At 43.4% G+C, this 19631-nt stretch overlaps 1 protein-coding gene across 1 annotated transcript in view; it reads right to left on the reverse strand.

Moving 5' to 3' along the window:
• Positions 1-17296, reverse strand: part of glis2b (GLIS family zinc finger 2b) — a 77938-nt gene extending 60642 nt beyond the window's left edge. Inside the window, exon 1 of the mRNA XM_071394859.1 lies at positions 16337-17296. The gene's annotated coding sequence lies outside the window, so the exon portion shown is untranslated. The remainder of the gene's footprint in view (positions 1-16336) is intronic.
• Between the last annotated feature and the right edge of the window lie 2335 nt (positions 17297-19631).

A 19631-nucleotide genomic window follows, 5' to 3' on the forward strand; every position in this document is an offset into this window, starting at 1 on the left:
TCCATTGTTTTGTTAATTTCTGTTTTTGTTATAACTTTGGCTTCCCTCCTGTCTTCTGTGTTAATACTCCGACTTTCCCCCATCAAGTAGTCTGGTCTGTCTATTGTTTCTAAGATGTCTCAGAGCTGCAGTTCTCTCACTCCAGAAACACAGGGCAGCTGGAGGTAGAGGAGGGAGGGAGGGGGAGAGAGGTACTGTAGGGTGGGGTGGTGCCTGGGGGTGAGGCACAGAATTGTCAGTGTTTATTTTGGAAATGCAGCACTGCAGACAAACAGCACTGAACCCATAGCGCAGGAGAGCCTTCAAGTTCACCATGGCATATCCTACCTTAGTTCCTGACTTCAACTGTTCTCTTCTGGGACGTCCCATCCCATTCAGGTGATCAGGACTGGGGGGACTACAGTTAATGCAGTTTAATGAAACAACCTCCCGAGTACATGAATGATCTGTTCCAAGGAGGAAACGGCGAGGCCTTGTTGTGATTAGTGGTTACAGTTTAACTGGAGAGGTATGCATGGTCTGTGGGCTGGGAGGGTCGGGGCCGAGGCCCAGCCAGATAGGGGTGGTTTTACTGGCCTGGACCCAAATTCATAACTCAGAGTAGAAGTGCTGATCTAGGATCAGATCCCCCCCACTTGTCCAAGTAATAATATTCATTATAATCTAAATGGCAAAACTTGTCCTAGATCAGCACTTCTATAGTCTGAAGACGAGCCCAGGGGTGAATGGGCCATATTTATAAAGCGTGGGAGGGTTGGTCTAGGATCAGTTCCCCCAACCATGTAATCTTATTCAATTTGATCTAAAATATGAAACTGGTCCTAGATCAGCACTCCTACGGCTCTATTTTAGCAAACCTAATGCAATGGAAAATCTAAGCACTGGCAGTAGCTATATGTTCGGGGTGTCAGAAATATTTATTCTATTTTCATAACCAGAATTAAGGACGCAGTACAGGGCGGAGAAGTGAAAGAGCTGGGCTTTGATTGAATAAACAGGTTGAATGTGTGTTAGGCTTGACCCCTCAATGGCCAATCAGAATGGCTAAATATGTGTCTTCTTGAAGTTGTGTTTTTACAGTCTTTTATGTATTGTGTTGTCATCCACGCCGATTCGAATATTAGTCCGTTGTAGCCTATTTTGTTAAATAGTCTACACAAACAAAATAACAAAATGTCGGCCTATCCCATATTTGCTAAATATGTTGAATATGTTTTTGAACAGTAATTGCATGGCTTGAATATGTAAATATATTGTTAACATAGCATTCCCAGTGATTTAAGCCTACTGTAAAATGCATTATGTCTGAGCCATGGACGTGTCTAACGTTGTCAATAAGCCAGATTACATTCACTATTGGTAACATCTAAAAACACAGTGAATAATTCCAATCAAAATGGAATAAAACGAAACAACTTGTTTTAAAGCTCCCCGTGGGCTTATAATATTAGGCCTAAAACAACGTAGACTACAGGGGGTTTTACGCACATCCAAACTTTTCACATGAGTGAAAAGAAAGGGGGAATGTCCACTCACCGTTACTGCTCCCAAATATATCTATCTATGGCCAGTAGAGACAAGTAAACAAACAAACAGGTAAATATAGCCTACAAGCAGATTCGGCACCCCAGACATCGATCGGAATTCCCACGATTTGACAGTTAGGTCCGACAGAGAAAAGTGGAAGAAGCATTTTTTAAATAACTTGATTTTCCTAAACAGGCTTCCTACAGGCACTGACACCATTCATGCAATGGGAATCGCACATAATGAGTACAAACGTTTCACAGAAGCTGGACAAAAATAATGTCCAATATAAAAAGGGAAATGACTGTTTTGCTGCTTGTGATTTTTTTATAAACATTGGTGATGTATATTATGCTACTGTGTGCGCCTCCACTGGCAAAATCAATACCACAACCAATTACAATACCTCTATGATCAGCTTTAAGTCGCTCTTAAATATCCCCAGTTAGGCTCACTGAAATTGCCGTATTGGCACGTGTTTTTAAGGACACACCTCAAATGTTTTTTGCCGTGCGGCAGTTTTTACAAGACGAAATTGCAAACTAACGTGCGTTTGACACTTGCGCCTCCTTACCGCCAGCCCAAAATAGACCATTTGTGAATAGGAGCCCTCTCCTCTCAGCTCGAGTGAGTCAGGTTTCGCTACGGTCTTTATGGCAGTTCTGTCTCTACTCTCTGTGTAGGTCCAGGAGGCTGGCTGGCCATCACCACACAGACACCTCATGTCGAAACTATCCACAATATGTGTGTGTCACCTACTCCCAGTCTCATAGCAGCAGATAGTATGGCCAGACATAGATTAAGCCTATTGTCTGGACAAAGAAGCACATTTAATAGAGATTCTCCATTGAGAATGCTTTTTAGTCCAGGACTAGTCCTCATCTGTGTCTGGGAAACCAACCATATGAGTATACAGCTAGCCTCACGTGCTAGGCTTCTAGGCCCTCCCATATTGTCATCACTGTTAGTGATACAACTAAGGAATCTGTATGTAGCCTACTAAATCATCTTTACTGTATCCTGACTTCTGTCTATGAGGTGTGGTAATGTGGGTTGCTCTGTGTGTGTGTGTGTGTGTGTGTGTGTGTGTGTGTGTGTGTGTGTGTGTGTGTGTGTGTGTGTGTGTGTGTGTCTGTCTGTCTGTCTGTCTGTCTGTCTGTCTGTCTGTCTGTCTGTCTGTCTGTCTGTCTGTCTGTCTGTCTGCGTGTCTGTGTCTGTGTCTGTGTGTGTGTGCCTGTGTGCGTATGGTTACCATTGTGACTGTGACAGCAACACATAATCATTTCCACCTGTAGATGATTCCAAAGTTAGTAAGAATTCTACCGCCATCGCTGTGATCAGTTTGACACAGTAACATTCCATTCCAACTCCTCACAGCAGTTGGTAGAAACGGCTGTGTTTTATTAAGCTGCTCATCTCTGATATTGTGATTCTGTTTCCCTCCAAAACAGGTGGCAGCCGAGTTGTCCCAACAAGCATAGTTGACTGAGAGTTCAGTATGTTCTCTCTCTCTCTCTCTCTGACACACAAACAAACAGACACGTACACAAATAAACTGCAATTTAACAGGATTTACTTGAGGCCTGAAAATCCCATCAGAGACACATCATTTTATACCCTCAATCCCATTTCTCAACTCCATGGAGGGACAATCCCTGCAGCTCACCGTCACAGACGTCACAGCAGCACCAGTCACTTTCCCTTTCTGACAAGTATAGATAGATAGACATATAGATACACACTGAGTGTACAATACATTAAGGACACCCCTCCCCCCTTTTGCCCTCAAAACAGCCTCAATTCATCCGGGCATGGACTCTACAAGGTGTCAAAAGCGTTCCACAGGAATGCTGGCCCATGTTGACTCCAATGCTTCCCACGGTTGTGTCAGGTTGGCTGGATGTCCTTTGGGTGCTGGACCATTTTTGACACACACAGGAAACTGTTGAGCATTAAAAACCAGCAGCGTTGCAGTTCTAGATTTTTTAAAAGCGGTGTGCCTGGCACCTACTACCATACCCCGTTCAAAGGCACTTAAATATTTTGTCTTGCCCATTCACCCTCTGAAGGGCACACATACACAATCCATGTCTCAATTGTCTTAATGTTGTGTCCATAATGTTGTGTACACTCAGTGTAGATAATAGTAGATTAAAAAACATGAGCTGGCGCACACCCAGAATAATAGTTTGTGTGGAGGTGCTGACTAATGGCCAATAAACTATAAACTATCAAAATAAAGAAAGTCGCACACTCCATGTATAAACTCCCAGCAATTTAATGGGTATTTACCAGCATTTCGGCATCACAGACCCTGAGGAAGGCACAGTGATGCCGAAACATTGGTAAATACCCATTACATTTCTGGGAGTTTATACATGGAGTGTGCGACTTTCTTTATTTTGATAGTTTACACTCAGTGTAGATAGACATAGACAGCAACATACTTAATATCCCAGAAGAAAAGCTAAGGAACAGTAGCTCTCACATGATAATGTCAGTCATTCTATCACATCGAGTTCTTTTCAAACAGTGCTATTCAAAGTCGGGGTCACGACACCTATTGCAGTGGGGTCGCCAAATGTCAACAAAAAAAATAGAGTACAGATTATTTTATGGGACAATATACAAAAGTTTTTGAGAAAGATAATTAGAAAAATATTTTTGGGGGAGTAAATGTTTTTATTGCTTCTCTTAATTTTGAAAAGAAACATTTAAAGAATTGAAGGTTATTTTTGATGTGAAAAGAAGAATTTGCATATTTTAAGGTTGTATCATTAGATTTGGTGTGGGGCGGGGTTGTCAAATGGGGTTCCCGCCGATAAAGTTTGAATACCACTGCTTTAAACCAGGAAACGGTGTGTTAAACGCTTGTGTAAGTGAGAAGAAACATGGGAGAACTACAGGGAAATGGTCTTTAATGTCAAGTGTAGTACGCTGTCTACGGATTGCGGTTTGTTTAAATCCCGGCCTTAGCTTTCAAGAGAACTAAACTACTACCTTAGCTAGGAAGGCTTTTGGAAACCCAGCCTCTTGACTGAACCCTGTGATTGAGCGGGTGACACTCCCGCCACGAGGATCCATAGCTTAGGATAAGTGGGTGGGTGGGGTAGGCTTCTCCTGGAGTCCCTCGCGGTGCTGATAAGTGTGTGAGTGTGAGGGAGTTGTCCCGGCTTGTCCCCACTTGTCTCCACTGCGTGCCTCGCCATTCACTGGCCGCTCTAATCCAGGACCCCCTGCTGCTGCGTTGCCTTTCAGCCCGACCATAATCCACTGGCTGCTATTGGCATCCCACTGAGATATTAAATCAGACACACACAGTCACAGAGTGTCTAACTGGGCTCTCCATTCTCCAAGCAGTGGCTGTGACACTGAAAGTTTAAACAAGCCACAGAGTAAAGGCTCAGTCACACCAATAGCATCTGCTGGCTCAGAGTACTTAGCACCTCTGAATGTCATTTGCGAACCGAGTGCGCACCGATTTAACTTGTAGAATCCCATGAAAAATTACGGCAGTCCGACATCTACAGCGGGTGGTCCCTAAAACACAGCGGGCTGAACGATCTGAAGATAAACGGGAGATCCACATTCGGTGCGACGTGTGAGAGCCTTAAAAGCGCTCGGCTAACAGTTCTCTTTGGTTGTCTTACCTGGTTATATTTCAGTGGTGCAGGTTCTAGTGGATTAAAGTGAGCAATAAGAAATCAATCTCTGCCTTTTTGATGAGTGCTCCAACTCCTTTTTAACTTGAGTTAGTCCGTTTGGACGTCCAACTCCTTTTTAACTTGAGTTAGTCCGTTTGGACGTCCAACTCCTTTTTAACTTGAATTAGTCCGTTTGGACGTCCTACTCCTTTTTAACTTGAATTAGTCCGTTTGGACGTCCAACTCCTTTTTAACTTGAGTTAGTCCGTTTGGACGTCCTACTCCTTTTTAACTTGAATTAGTCCGTTTGGACGTCCTACTCCTTTTTAACTTGAATTAGTCCGTTTGGACGTCCTACTCCTTTTTAACTTGAGTTAGTCCGTTTGGACGTCCAACTCCTTTTTAACTTGAGTTAGTCCGTTTGGACGTCCAACTCCTTTTTAACTTGAGTTAGTCCGTTTGGACGTCCTACTCCTTTTTAACTTGAATTAGTCCGTTTGGACGTCCTACTCCTTTTTAACTTGAATTCGTCCGTTTGGACGTTCTACTCCTTTTTAACTTGAATTAGTCCGTTTGGACGTTCTACTCCTTTTTAACTTGAATTAGTCTGTTGGACGTTCTACTCCTTTTTAACTTGAATTAGTCCGTTTGGACGTTCTACTCCTTTTTAACTTGAATTAGTCTGTTTGGACGTTCTACTCCTTTTTAACTTTAATTAGTCTGTTGGACGTTCTACTCATTTTTAACTTGAATTACTCTGTTTGGACGTTCGACTCCTTTTTAACTTGAATTAGTCTGTTTGGACGTCCTACTCCTTTTAACTTGAATTAGTCTGTTTGAACGTTCTACTCCTTTTTAACTTGAATTAGTCTGTTTGGACGTCCTACTCCTTTTTAACTTGAATTAGTCTGTTTGGACGTTCTACTCCTTTTTAACTTGAATTAGTCTGTTGGACGTTCTACTCCTTTTTAACTTGAATTAGTCTGTTTGGACGTTCTACTCCTTTTAACTTGAATTAGTCTGTTGGACGTTCAACTCCTTTTTAACTTGAATTAGTCTGTTTGGACGTTCTACTCCTTTTTAACTTGAATTAGTCTGTTTGGACGTTCTACTCCTTTTTAACTTGAATTAGTCTGTTTGAACGTTCTACTCCTTTTTAACTTGAATTAGTCTGTTTGGACGTCCTACTCCTTTTTAACTTGAATTAGTCTGTTTGGACGTCCTACTCTTTTTAACTTGAATTAATCTGTTTGAACGTCCTACTCCTTTTTAACTTGAATTAGTCCGTTTGGACGTTCTACTCCTTTTTAACTTGAATTAGTCTGTTTGGACGTTCTACTCCTTTTTAACTTGAATTACTCTGTTTGGACGTCCTACTCCTTTTTAACTTGAATTAGTCTGTTTGGACGTCCTACTCCTTTTTAACTTAAATTAGTCTGTTTGGACGTTCTACTCCTTTTTAACTTGAATTACTCTGTTTGGACGTCCTACTCCTTTTTAACTTGAATTACTCTGTTTGGACGTCCTACTCCTTTTTAACTTGAATTAGTCTGTTGGACGTTCTACTCCTTTTTAACTTGAATTAGTCTGTTTGGACGTTCTACTCCTTTTAACTTGAATTAGTCCGTTTGGACGTCCTACTCCTTTTTAACTTGAATTAGTCTGTTTGGACGTTCTACTCCTTTTTAACTTGAATTACTGTGTTTGGACGTCCTACTCCTTTTTAACTTGAATTAGTCTGTTTGGACGTCCTACTCCTTTTTAATTTAAATTAGTCTGTTTGGACGTTCTACTCCTTTTTAACTTGAATTACCGTAGTCTGTTTGAACGTTCTACTCCTTTTTAACTTGAATTAGTCTGTTTGAACGTCCTACTCCTTTTTAACTTGAATTAGTCTGTTTGGACGTTCTACTCCTTTTTAACTTGAATTACCGTAGTCTGTTTGAACGTTCTACTCCTTTTTAACTTGAATTAGTCTGTTTGAACGTCCTACTCCTTTTTAACTTGAATTAGTCTGTTTGGACGTTTTACTCCTTTTAACTTGAATTAGTCTGTTTGGACGTTCTACTACTTTTAACTTGAATTAGTCCGTTTGGACGTTCTACTCCTTTTTAACTTGAATTACTCTGTTTGGACGTCCTACTCCTTTTAACTTGAATTAGTCCGTATGGACGTTTTTTCTTGGTAAACCATTCTCAAGGTTCTAGCATCTGTTGGTACTTTCAACAACAGGAATGTGGTTTCTATTGATTTTGATATTTTGCTGTGTGTAGGCTATTGTTGAATGATGAGCCTGATATTCTTTACCTCTTGCCTGTCATCTTGGGGAACCATGGCTCTTCCATTCAGTTTAGTAGGAATTTATATTCTGGCCAAAAGAAGTCAGGACTGCTATATGCTTTACATCCTACCAACATACATAATCTGGGGGAAATATGTCTCTTACATTCATTTTTAGTGTGCATTTCTTAGCTTGGCCCAAAGAAAGAAAGCCTTATAGTTCTATGTGGTTATACCTAGCAACATGTCTCTTGGTTGGCTGTCTATGTGGTTATACCCAGCAACATGTCTCTTGGTTGGCTGTCTATGTGGTTATACCCAGCAACATGTCTCTTGGTTGTCTGTCTATGTGGTTATACCCAGCAACATGTCTCTTGGTTGGCTGTCTATGTGGTTATACCCAGCAATATGTCTCTTGGTTGGCTGTCTATGTGGTTATACCCAGCAACATGTCTCTTGGTTGGCTGTCTATGTGGTTATACCCAGTAACATGTCTCTTGGTTGGCTGTCTATGTGGTTATACCCAGCAACATGTCTCTTGGTTGGCTGTCTATGTGGTTATACTCAGCAACATGTCTCTTGGTTGTCTGTCTATGTGGTTATACCCAGCAACATGTCTCTTGGTTGGCTGTCTATGTGGTTATACCCAGTAACATGTCTCTTGGTTGGCTGTCTATGTGGTTATACCCAGCAACATGTCTCTTGGTTGTCTGTCTATGTGGTTATACCCAGCAACATGTCTCTTGGTTGTCTGTCTATGTGGTTATACCCAGCAACATGTCTCTTGGTTGTCTGTCTATGTGGTTATACCCAGCAACATGTCTCTTGGTTGTCTGTCTATGTGGTTATACCCAGCAACATGTCTCTTGGTTGGCTGTCTATGTGGTTATACCCAGCAACATGTCTCTTGGTTGGCTGTCTATGTGGTTATACTCAGCAACATGTCTCTTGGTTGGCTGTCTATGTGGTTATACTCAGCAACATGTCTCTTGGTTGGCTGTCTATGTGGTTATACCCAGCAACATGTCTCTTGGTTGGCTGTCTATGTGGTTATACCCAGCAACATGTCTCTTGGTTGGCTGTCTATGTGGTTATACCCAGCAACATGTCTCTTGGTTGGCTGTCTATGTGGTTTTACCCAGCAATATGTCTCTTGGTTGGCTGTCTATGTGGTTATACCCAGCAACATGTCTCTTGGTTGGCTGTCTATGTGGTTATACCCAGCAACATGTCTCTTGGTTGGCTGTCTATGTGGTTATACTCAGCAACATGTCTCTTGGTTGGCTGTCTATGTGGTTATACCCAGCAACATGTCTCTTGGTTGGCTGTCTATGTGGTTATACTCAGCAATATGTCTCTTGGTTGGCTGTCTATGTGGTTATACTCAGCAACATGTCTCTTGGTTGTCTGTCTATGTGGTTATACCCAGCAACATGTCTATTGGTTGGCTGTCTATGTGGTTATACCTAGCAACATGTCTCTTGGTTGGCTGTCTATGTGGTTATACCCATCAACATGTCTCTTGGTTGGCTGTCTATGTGGTTATACCTAGCAACATGTCTCTTGGTTGGCTGTCTATGTGGTTATACCCAGCAACATGTCTCTTGGTTGGCTGTCTATGTGGTTATACCCAGCAACATGTCTCTTGGTTGTCTGTCTATGTGGTTATACCCAGCAACATGTCTCTTGGTTGGCTGTCTATGTGGTTATACCCAGTAACATGTCTCTTGGTTGGCTGTCTATGTGGTTATACCCAGCAACATGTCTCTTGGTTGGCTGTCTATGTGGTTATACCCAGCAACATGTCTCTTGGTTGGCTGTCTATGTGGTTATACTCAGCAACATGTCTCTTGGTTGGCTGTCTATGTGGTTATACTCAGCAACATGTCTCTTGGTTGGCTGTCTATGTGGTTATACCCAGCAACATGTCTCTTGGTTGGCTGTCTATGTGGTTATACCCAGCAACATGTCTCTTGGTTGGCTGTCTATGTGGTTATACCCAGCAACATGTCTCTTGGTTGGCTGTCTATGTGGTTTTACCCAGCAATATGTCTCTTGGTTGGCTGTCTATGTGGTTATACCCAGCAACATGTCTCTTGGTTGGCTGTCTATGTGGTTATACCCAGCAACATGTCTCTTGGTTGGCTGTCTATGTGGTTATACTCAGCAACATGTCTCTTGGTTGGCTGTCTATGTGGTTATACCCAGCAACATGTCTCTTGGTTGGCTGTCTATGTGGTTATACTCAGCAATATGTCTCTTGGTTGGCTGTCTATGTGGTTATACTCAGCAACATGTCTCTTGGTTGTCTGTCTATGTGGTTATACCCAGCAACATGTCTATTGGTTGGCTGTCTATGTGGTTATACCTAGCAACATGTCTCTTGGTTGGCTGTCTATGTGGTTATACCCATCAACATGTCTCTTGGTTGGCTGTCTATGTGGTTATACCTAGCAACATGTCTCTTGGTTGGCTGTCTATGTGGTTATACCCAGCAACATGTCTCTTGGTTGGCTGTCTATGTGGTTATACTCAGCAACATGTCTCTTGGTTGTCTGTCTATGTGGTTATACCCAGCAACATGTCTCTTGGTTGGCTGTCTATGTGGTTATACCCAGTAACATGTCTCTTGGTTGGCTGTCTATGTGGTTATACCCAGCAACATGTCTCTTGGTTGTCTGTCTATGTGGTTATACCCAGCAACATGTCTCTTGGTTGTCTGTCTATGTGGTTATACCCAGCAACATGTCTCTTGGTTGTCTGTCTATGTGGTTATACCCAGCAACATGTCTCTTGGTTGTCTGTCTATGTGGTTATACCCAGCAACATGTCTCTTGGTTGGCTGTCTATGTGGTTATACCCAGCAACATGTCTCTTGGTTGGCTGTCTATGTGGTTATACTCAGCAACATGTCTCTTGGTTGGCTGTCTATGTGGTTATACCCAGCAACATGTCTCTTGGTTGGCTGTCTATGTGGTTATACTCAGCAACATGTCTCTTGGTTGGCTGTCTATGTGGTTATACCCAGCAACATGTCTCTTGGTTGGCTGTCTATGTGGTTATACTCAGCAACATGTCTCTTGGTTGGCTGTCTATGTGGTTATACCCAGCAACATGTCTCTTGGTTGGCTGTCTATGTGGTTATACCTAGCAACATGTCTCTTGGTTGGCTGTCTATGTGGTTATACCCAGCAACATGTCTCTTGGTTGGCTGTCTATGTGGTTATACTCAGCAACATGTCTCTTGGTTGGCTGTCTATGTGGTTATACCCAGCAACATGTCTCTTGGTTGGCTGTCTATGTGGTTATACCCAGCAACATGTCTCTTGGTTGGCTGTCTATGTGGTTATATACCCAGCAACATGTCTCTTGGTTGTCTGTCTATGTGGTTATACCCAGCAACATGTCTCTTGGTTGGCTGTCTATGTGGTTATACCCAGCAACATGTCTCTTGGTTGGCTGTCTATGTGGTTATACCCAGTAACATGTCTCTTGGTTGGCTGTCTATGTGGTTATACCCAGTAACATGTCTCTTGGTTGGCTGTCTATGTGGTTATACCCATCAACATGTCTCTTGGTTGGCTGTCTATGTGGTTATACTCAGCAACATGTCTCTTGGTTGGCTGTCTATGTGGTTATACCCAGCAACATGTCTCTTGGTTGGCTGTCTATGTGGTTATACCCATCAACATGTCTCTTGGTTGGCTGTCTATGTGGTTATACCCAGCAACATGTCTCTTGGTTGGCTGTCTATGTGGTTATACCCAGCAACATGTCTCTTGGTTGGCTGTCTATGTGGTTATACCCAGCAACATGTCTCTTGGTTGGCTGTCTATGTGGTTATACTCAGCAACATGTCTCTTGGTTGGCTGTCTATGTGGTTATACCTAGCAACATGTCTCTTGGTTGGCTGTCTATGTGGTTATACCCAGCAACATGTCTCTTGGTAGGCTGTCTATGTGGTTATACCCAGCAACATGTCTCTTGGTTGGCTGTCTATGTGGTTATACCCAGCAACATGTCTCTTGGTTGGCTGTCTATGTGGTTATACCCAGCAACATGTCTCTTGGTTGGCTGTCTATGTGGTTATACCTAGCAACATGTCTCTTGGTTGGCTGTCTATGTGGTTATACCCAGTAACATGTCTCTTGGTTGGCTGTCTATGTGGTTATACTCAGCAACATGTCTCTTGGTTGGCTGTATATGTGGTTATACCCAGTAACATGTCTCTTGGTTGGCTGTCTATGTGGTTATACCCAGCAACATGTCTCTTGGTTGGCTGTCTATGTGGTTATACCCAGCAACATGTCTCTTGGTTGGCTGTCTATGTGGTTATACCCAGCAACATGTCTCTTGGTTGGCTGTCTATGTGGTTATACCCAGCAACATGTCTCTTGGTTGGCTGTCTATGTGGTTATACTCAGCAACATGTCTCTTGGTTGTCTGTCTATGTGGTTATACCCAGCAACATGTCTCTTGGTTGGCTGTCTATGTGGTTATACTCAGCAATATGTCTCTTGGTTGGCTGTCTATGTGGTTATACCTAGCAACATGTCTCTTGGTTGGCTGTCTATGTGGTTATACCCAGTAACATGTCTCTTGGTTGGCTGTCTATGTGGTTATACCCAGCAATATGTCTCTTGGTTGGCTGTCTATGTGGTTATACCCAGCAACATGTCTCTTGGTTGGCTGTCTATGTGGTTATACCCAGCAACATGTCTCTTGGTTGGCTGTCTATGTGGTTATACCCAGCAACATGTCTCTTGGTTGGCTGTCTATGTGGTTATACCCAGCAACATGTCTCTTGGTTGGCTGTCTATGTGGTTATACCCAGCAACATGTCTCTTGGTTGGCTGTCTATGTGGTTATACCCAGCAACATGTCTCTTGGTTGGCTGTCTATGTGGTTATACTCAGCAACATGTCTCTTGGTTGGCTGTCTATGTGGTTATACCCAGTAACATGTATCTTGGTTGGCTGTCTATGTGGTTATACCCAGCAACATGTCTCTTGGTTGGCTGTCTATGTGGTTATACCCAGTAACATGTCTCTTGGTTGGCTGTCTATGTGGTTATACCCAGCAACATGTATCTTGGTTGGCTGTCTATGTGGTTATACCCAGCAACATGTCTCTTGGTTGGCTGTCTATGTGGTTATACCCAGCAACATGTCTCTTGGTTGGCTGTCTATGTGGTTATACCCAGTAACATGTCTCTTGGTTGGCTGTCTATGTGGTTATACCCAGCAACATGTCTCTTGGTTGGCTGTCTATGTGGTTATACCCAGCAACATGTCTCTTGGTTGGCTGTCTATGTGGTTATACCCAGCAACATGTCTCTTGGTTGGCTGTCTATGTGGTTATACCCAGCAACATGTCTCTTGGTTGGCTGTCTATGTGGTTATACCCAGCAACATGTCTCTTGGTTGGCTGTCTATGTGGTTATACCTAGCAACATGTCTCTTGGTTGGCTGTCTATGTGGTTATACCCAGCAACATGTCTCTTGGTTGGCTGTCTATGTGGTTAAACCCAGCAACATGTCTCTTGGTTGGCTGTCTATGTGGTTATACCCAGCAACATGTCTCTTGGTTGGCTGTCTATACCCAGCAACATGTCTCTTGGTTGGCTGTCTATGTGGTTATACCCAGCAACATGTCTCTTGGTTGGCTGTCTATACCCAGCAACATGTCTCTTGGTTGGCTGTCTATGTGGTTATACCCAGCAACATGTCTCTTGGTTGGCTGTCTATGTGGTTATACCCAGCAACATGTCTCTTGGTTGGCTGTCTATACCCAGCAACATGTCTCTTGGTTGGCTGTCTATGTGGTTATACCCAGCAACATGTCTCTTGGTTGGCTGTCTATGTGGTTATACCTAGCAACATGTCTCTTGGTTGGCTGTCTATGTGGTTATACCCAGCAACATGTCTCTTGGTTGGCTGTCTATGTGGTTATACCTAGCAACATGTCTCTTGGTTGGCTGTCTATGTGGTTATACCCAGCAACATGTCTCTTGGTTGGCTGTCTATGTGGTTATACCTAGCAACATGTCTCTTGGTTGGCTGTCTATGTGGTTATACCCAGCAACATGTCTCTTGGTTGGCTGTCTATACCCAGCAACATGTCTCTTGGTTGGCTGTCTATGTGGTTATACCTAGCAACATGTCTCTTGGTTGGCTGTCTATACCCAGCAACATGTCTCTTGGTTGGCTGTCTATGTGGTTATACCTAGCAACATGTCTCTTGGTTGGCTGTCTATGTGGTTAAACCCAGCAACATGTCTCTTGGTTGGATGTCTATGTGGTTATACCCAGCAACATGTCTCTTGGTTGGCTGTCTATGTGGTTATACCCAGCAACATGTCTCTTGGTTGGCTGTCTATGTGGTTATACCCAGCAACATGTCTCTTGGTTGGCTGTCTATGTGGTTATACCCAGCAACATGTCTCTTGGTTGGCTGTCTATGTGGTTATACCCAGTAACATGTCTCTTGGTTGGCTGTCTATGTGGTTATACCCAGCAACATGTCTCTTGGTTGGCTGTCTATGTGGTTATACCCAGCAACATGTCTCTTGGTTGGCTGTCTATGTGGTTATACCCAGCAACATGTCTCTTGGTTGGCTGTCTATGTGGTTATACCCAGTAACATGTCTCTTGGTTGGCTGTCTATGTGGTTATACACAGCAACATGTCTCTTGGTTGGCTGTCTATGTGGTTATACCCAGCAACATGTCTCTTGGTTGGCTGTCTATGTGGTTATACCCAGTAACATGTCTCTTGGTTGGCTGTCTATGTGGTTATACTCAGCAACATGTCTCTTGCACACATGCACACACACACACACTATTGAGGTGTGAGACCTTGGAATAGGATCACCACCACAGAGATACACAGCTGGACATCAGTGGACATCTGGCCTGTGGCCAGACTGACCGACTGACTGACTGCCTCACAGAGAGCAGCAGTGAATACTGTAGTGAGTGGGAAAATCATTACCATGCTAGCTAACCATGCTGCTGTCTGATGAAAACCGCTAACCCTCAGGAGAACTGATCTCAGTCATCTCTCAGTCTGTCGCTCATCAGCTGATTGGATAAACAGAGTCATGTAGTGTGTGTGTGTGTGTGTGTGTGTGTGTGTGTGTGTGTGTGTGTGTGTGTGTGTGTGTGTGTGTGTGTGTGTGTGTGTGTGTGTGTGTGTGTGTGTGTGTGTGTGTGTGTGTGTGTGTGTGTGTGCGTTCGTGCGTTCCTGTTTGGGTGTGCGTGCGTTCATGCGTATGTGTGTTTTTTTCTGTGTCTTCGTGTGTGTGTACACATGCACGTGCCTGTGTCTATGTAGATGTGAACAGCACCTGGAATACGGCCCTCACACATAGTCTCATAGTTCACAGCAGTATTATGGATGAAATGGTGGCCAGGGGGCTACGGTGGGAGGCAACTCTCTAGGAGAGTCAATATCCCCTTCTCTTCCTGTTCTTCTTCCCCAAAACCTCCAGTGGGCCCCCAGCCAGACCTCCCTCCAGTGAGTCTCATATATATATATATATATAACATTCAAACATTCATATATATATATATATATATATGATATGATATGCTCACTGTCTGTTTGACACACAGTAGGCTACACACACACACTTAAGAAACATATTCAAAAACACCAACCCCTTGAAAACATTCAAACATTCATCCAGCCCCCAACCAACCCCCTCCAATCCAACCCCCCTCAGAAAGAGTGTGCCTGGGTTCATAATGTAATGTTTTATAATGATCAGGCCTCCTCATGGGTTGGTTAACTGTATTCTGCCTTGGCAGGCCTAAGCCCTTTTCCCTGGCCTCATCTGGGACAATGGGAGGCAGCCAATCGGGAGAGGCTCTGTCCCAAACCTGCTCCCCGAGCTCCAAATGTGCACACCATTAGGCGCAGGGACAGAGCAATTGCTTAATTGGAGGAAAATAGCCTCTTTATCCAGGCTTCTGCCCACACAGATCACCTGCTGCCCCATTGCCCAGTACAGTGTAGCTGTCCTGGTCTGCTATTGGTTTGGGTGCTTGGCCCTTGAGAGGAACGCTGAATTAAGTTTTGTTAAATTGGGAACTGGCAACATAACAATGGTGATATTTCATGACAGTGCCGTTATTGGATCCCAGTGTTGTTTGTTCACCTGATGTTATGAGAGAACATTGTGTCTTTAGGGTTTGCAATAGCATATTTTTGTTTAAGGCTTTGAATATTGACAATGTATCACAGTAAACTGATGTGATGGTAGGAATAACACCGATAATGTTCTGCTTCTGGTTCTGAATCGGATTCCATTCCATCATCTCGCAGAACTGAAATCCTTGACATGCCCCGCGCATATGGCTTCACTATTTGAGGCGAAGCAACCCCACAAGGAGAGTAGGCCTCGCTTGCCACGCGCGCTCTGAAAATGTGTTTCTGGGGGAATTCTACTTTTTGTTGGGTGTGACTGTCAAGCAGACATGTCGTGTCCCTATGAATATGAGGAATGACACGGTGTCTTTGTAAATTGCAGACGCTGGCGGTGCACGTAGGCCTACGCCATGGCCAGTGTATAAAGATATGACAGGCAGTCCAGGCGGAGCGGCGGCGGCTCTGGACAACCGAGCAGGGCTGGCGCACCGCTGTGGACTCAGAAATTAGGTCAGTCCGCCCTGTCCTCCTTGAACTCTGCCCATTTCACATTTCAGCGACTATCTCGGACACACAAGACCACATTAACAAACATCAAATATACCATACGGGAACGAACTGCACGTGCAAATTATGTAACGCCTATATGTCATCCAGTGTAACAATAACCCGACACACAGAGAAGGATAGAGGGAAGGATATAGGGGAGTTGTAGGCTAAAGGCAACGGGCTTACCTTAGGGAAAAATCCCGTGGATATGGCCGAGATGTCTCCGATCTATTCCCTCTCCGGCAACAAACTTTCCACTCAGTATGTTTGTGCAAAATACTCTCGATGACAATTTCCCCTTGCAATTCTGTAATGTTGTCCTCGTTCAAAGCGCTAAACGAAGCTGACACGTCTAAATGAAATAGTATGTGTTGAGTGAGGCGGTCCGTTCCCAGACCATTGGTTTGAAAAAGAAAATGGAAACTGGAATAAAACGAAGATGATAAGACTCTTCCACAAGCAATACGAGATAAAAGTATAGTGTTGATGTCAGTTACCGGGGATGAGATAATTTCACGTCGCCAGAAACCCGTTAAATTTAGGCTAAACACCCAAAACTGTATCCATAGTCTAAACTGTTCCGTTTTGGAAAATTATGATCACTGGTTGTTAAATGTGCATCAAAATTACGCGTTCGGTTTCGTCTTGGATTCAAAGTGCATCGCTTAATGGCAACGCTGGTCAATTAGGGTGTTCAATGGGTGGTCGTTCTCCAGGGAGTAGGCTATAGGAGGGGTGCGCTGGGAGATACAGAGCCGAGAGATGTCGCGAGGGGGGGGGGGGTCTTCTTCGCTCGTTATGTTTCCAGATGCCGACTCCCTGTGGTTACAAACGGAGGTGTTGTCCTTATAGCTTTCTATTCTTCTATTTCTCCCTGTCTCTCACTCTCTCTCTTGCTCTTTTCTGTTCTCGCCTATTTAGTCCTCAAGGAGACGTGATTGGTAAGGTGGTCTCCCCGCGTCCGTCTGAGAGGACCCGAGCCAGCCCGTGATCTCCCTCTCCTCGCGCGCAGCAGACTAGCCCCGGCTCTGCCAGCTCAGCGCATGCTTCCTGCTCCGCCCATCCACCATGGGAAGTCAGTCCTCAGCTCCTCTCAAAACAAGTCTCTCTCCTTCCCCGCTGAACTTACATTTTTCTTTAACCCGCTTTAACTCTTACAATGACCCATACATAAAAATTATAATGTATATTTATGTGTTAGGAGACAATTGGTTTGCATGTTTTAACGCATCTGTGTTACTGGACACGTCTCTGTTTTCCCAAGTTTAAACAGGAAATTGCTGAGCTTCTTTAAAAAAAACTCCTTGCCACATATTTGGTGCTCACATTTAACCCGTTAACTTCTTTATATTCAACAAACGTGTTTCTTAATTGTTTTGTTGTCTTATAAGTGACATTTGCTTATTTTCTATTCATTCGCGTTCAGTTTATTAGAGATGATGGGAGAAAATAGTACTATTATAAATATACCTATATAAAGCCTATATTTTTGTCTATTGTTATTCAATTACTAAATTAATTTAGGAAATTACAGGTACCAATCAATGTACTTAGGCTACCTACCAAGTCAATAAATTCCTACTGCAATAGGTGGCACATACCTAGGCCCATAGCCCTAATAATTCTTGCAGTGCACCATTAGGTATAGCCCACTTGTGTTGCTTAGGGAGAACTCCGATACACTGCCTCGGAGTACCAAAAACCCCAGAGCAATTATGGTGTTTCAGGTAAGTGCTGAACCAGTAACATTGTTTTACCTCATCCAACCACCAGAGGTCGTGTCAGTAACAGGAAATTGTGAAATCCCAGTTGTGTCTGGTGTTTTAGTGCTGGGTTGCACATATGTCTAGCTCTCCCAAGACTAGGACTAATGATCAAGTCCAACATAACTTCATCATTGATCATGTAAATTGTGCATGATATTGGGTGAATACGTCTGTCTCAGGGAAAATATGGGTAAATATGTCTGGGGCATACGTTAAGTAACAATGAAGTTATGCAACACCTACGTTGTGTACAGAACTCTTTGGACCTATAGTGGCTGGTACCTAGTGGTACATCCAAAAATGTTACATTCATGGGCAAATACACTCCCACTAAAGTACACAAATAAACATAGCCTATATTAATGTGTTAATAATTATTATTGATGAAAACAGCCATGCAACAGGTTATTTAAGGTGAAGGGTAAGTTGTGTGTAGCACCACAGCCACCAGACAGACAGGTATCACATAACTCTAAACATAATGGCAGGTCGACAACATTACTTGACTGTATAGCCTTTAAGTGTATAGCCTTTAACTGTGTTGCCTTCGTCCTTTTGTGGTATTATGCCAGTGTCCCTGGCTGTCCTCCAGGGCCTGTGTGTGTTTGTGTGTGTGTTACCAGTGTACTGGAGGAGAAGTGTAGCCCTATGAGCAATGATGACTGGTGCAAAAATATGTAATAACAGATTAACTACCACCTTTACCGATGTACAGTATGTTATATTTGTTGCAGAGGGTTTTTTGCTCCTGTAAAACGTATCCAGTTGTTCATTTGCTTTATGACTAGGTAGACTACTGAATAAACACTGTTGGGAATGCTCAGATTCAGGTGTGAAGGGCAGAATCAGAAAGGAGACTGGAGTCATGCGTTTAGGCTCTTAATGGTTAACCATATTAGTTATGTAATAGGCTACTTTGCTTATAATTATGTGTATAGGCTATGACACTAACAATGTTCTCTGAAATAATGCAAAATGCTCTAATCATTCCTGCCCTCCATTTATTACAGGTATGTTATTCAGACCATTCAGATCATATGGGCACAGTATTAAAGTTACATAGGAATGTGGAATAGATGAAGTCTCTTTAGTAGCTGAAAATAGTTGTGTATTGTCAATGTCATCTGCAATATTGTGTATGTTGCATGGTGCATCATGCTGCTGGACATGCGCCAGGTCTTCCTTTTCCATATCAGGATGTAGCCTGACCACCCAGTGAGCTCCTTTAGCCTAGAAGCTAAACCAGCTGACTGCAGGCTTTCATTTTTTATCAATGAATCTAGGTCCAGCCTATCTATGATGTCATATAAAGACTATTCATCGCTAATAGCATAGGAAAAGCAATAGCTGGGGCGTGTCAATAAGTAGCTAAATGATCCTGTGCTAAACTTGCGGAGTGCCTGCAGTTTTGGGAGAAAGATGGCGCTATACTATAACGCCGCAATAGCCTGTCATGCAACATTGTACACAGCAACAGCAGCAAGTGTAACAATTGTTGCAGCAGCGAATGATCAGCCGTGAAATTTACCAACATTGTAACATTGCTACACACGCTTATACTACACACATTTCCGGGTGCAAGGGTACTGCTCCCATTTTGTGGCTCGAGTTCTGTTCTGCTCGCACAGCACGCACCAACAAGGCAGGAGTGGCGATTAGGTAACTCTCCTCCTCTCCTACACCCAAAATGGTGAACACATTCAGCTGTTCAATGT

Source organism: Salvelinus alpinus, chromosome 1 (assembly GCF_045679555.1).
Source record: "Salvelinus alpinus chromosome 1, SLU_Salpinus.1, whole genome shotgun sequence".
Classification (NCBI taxonomy): Eukaryota; Metazoa; Chordata; class Actinopteri; order Salmoniformes; family Salmonidae; genus Salvelinus; species Salvelinus alpinus.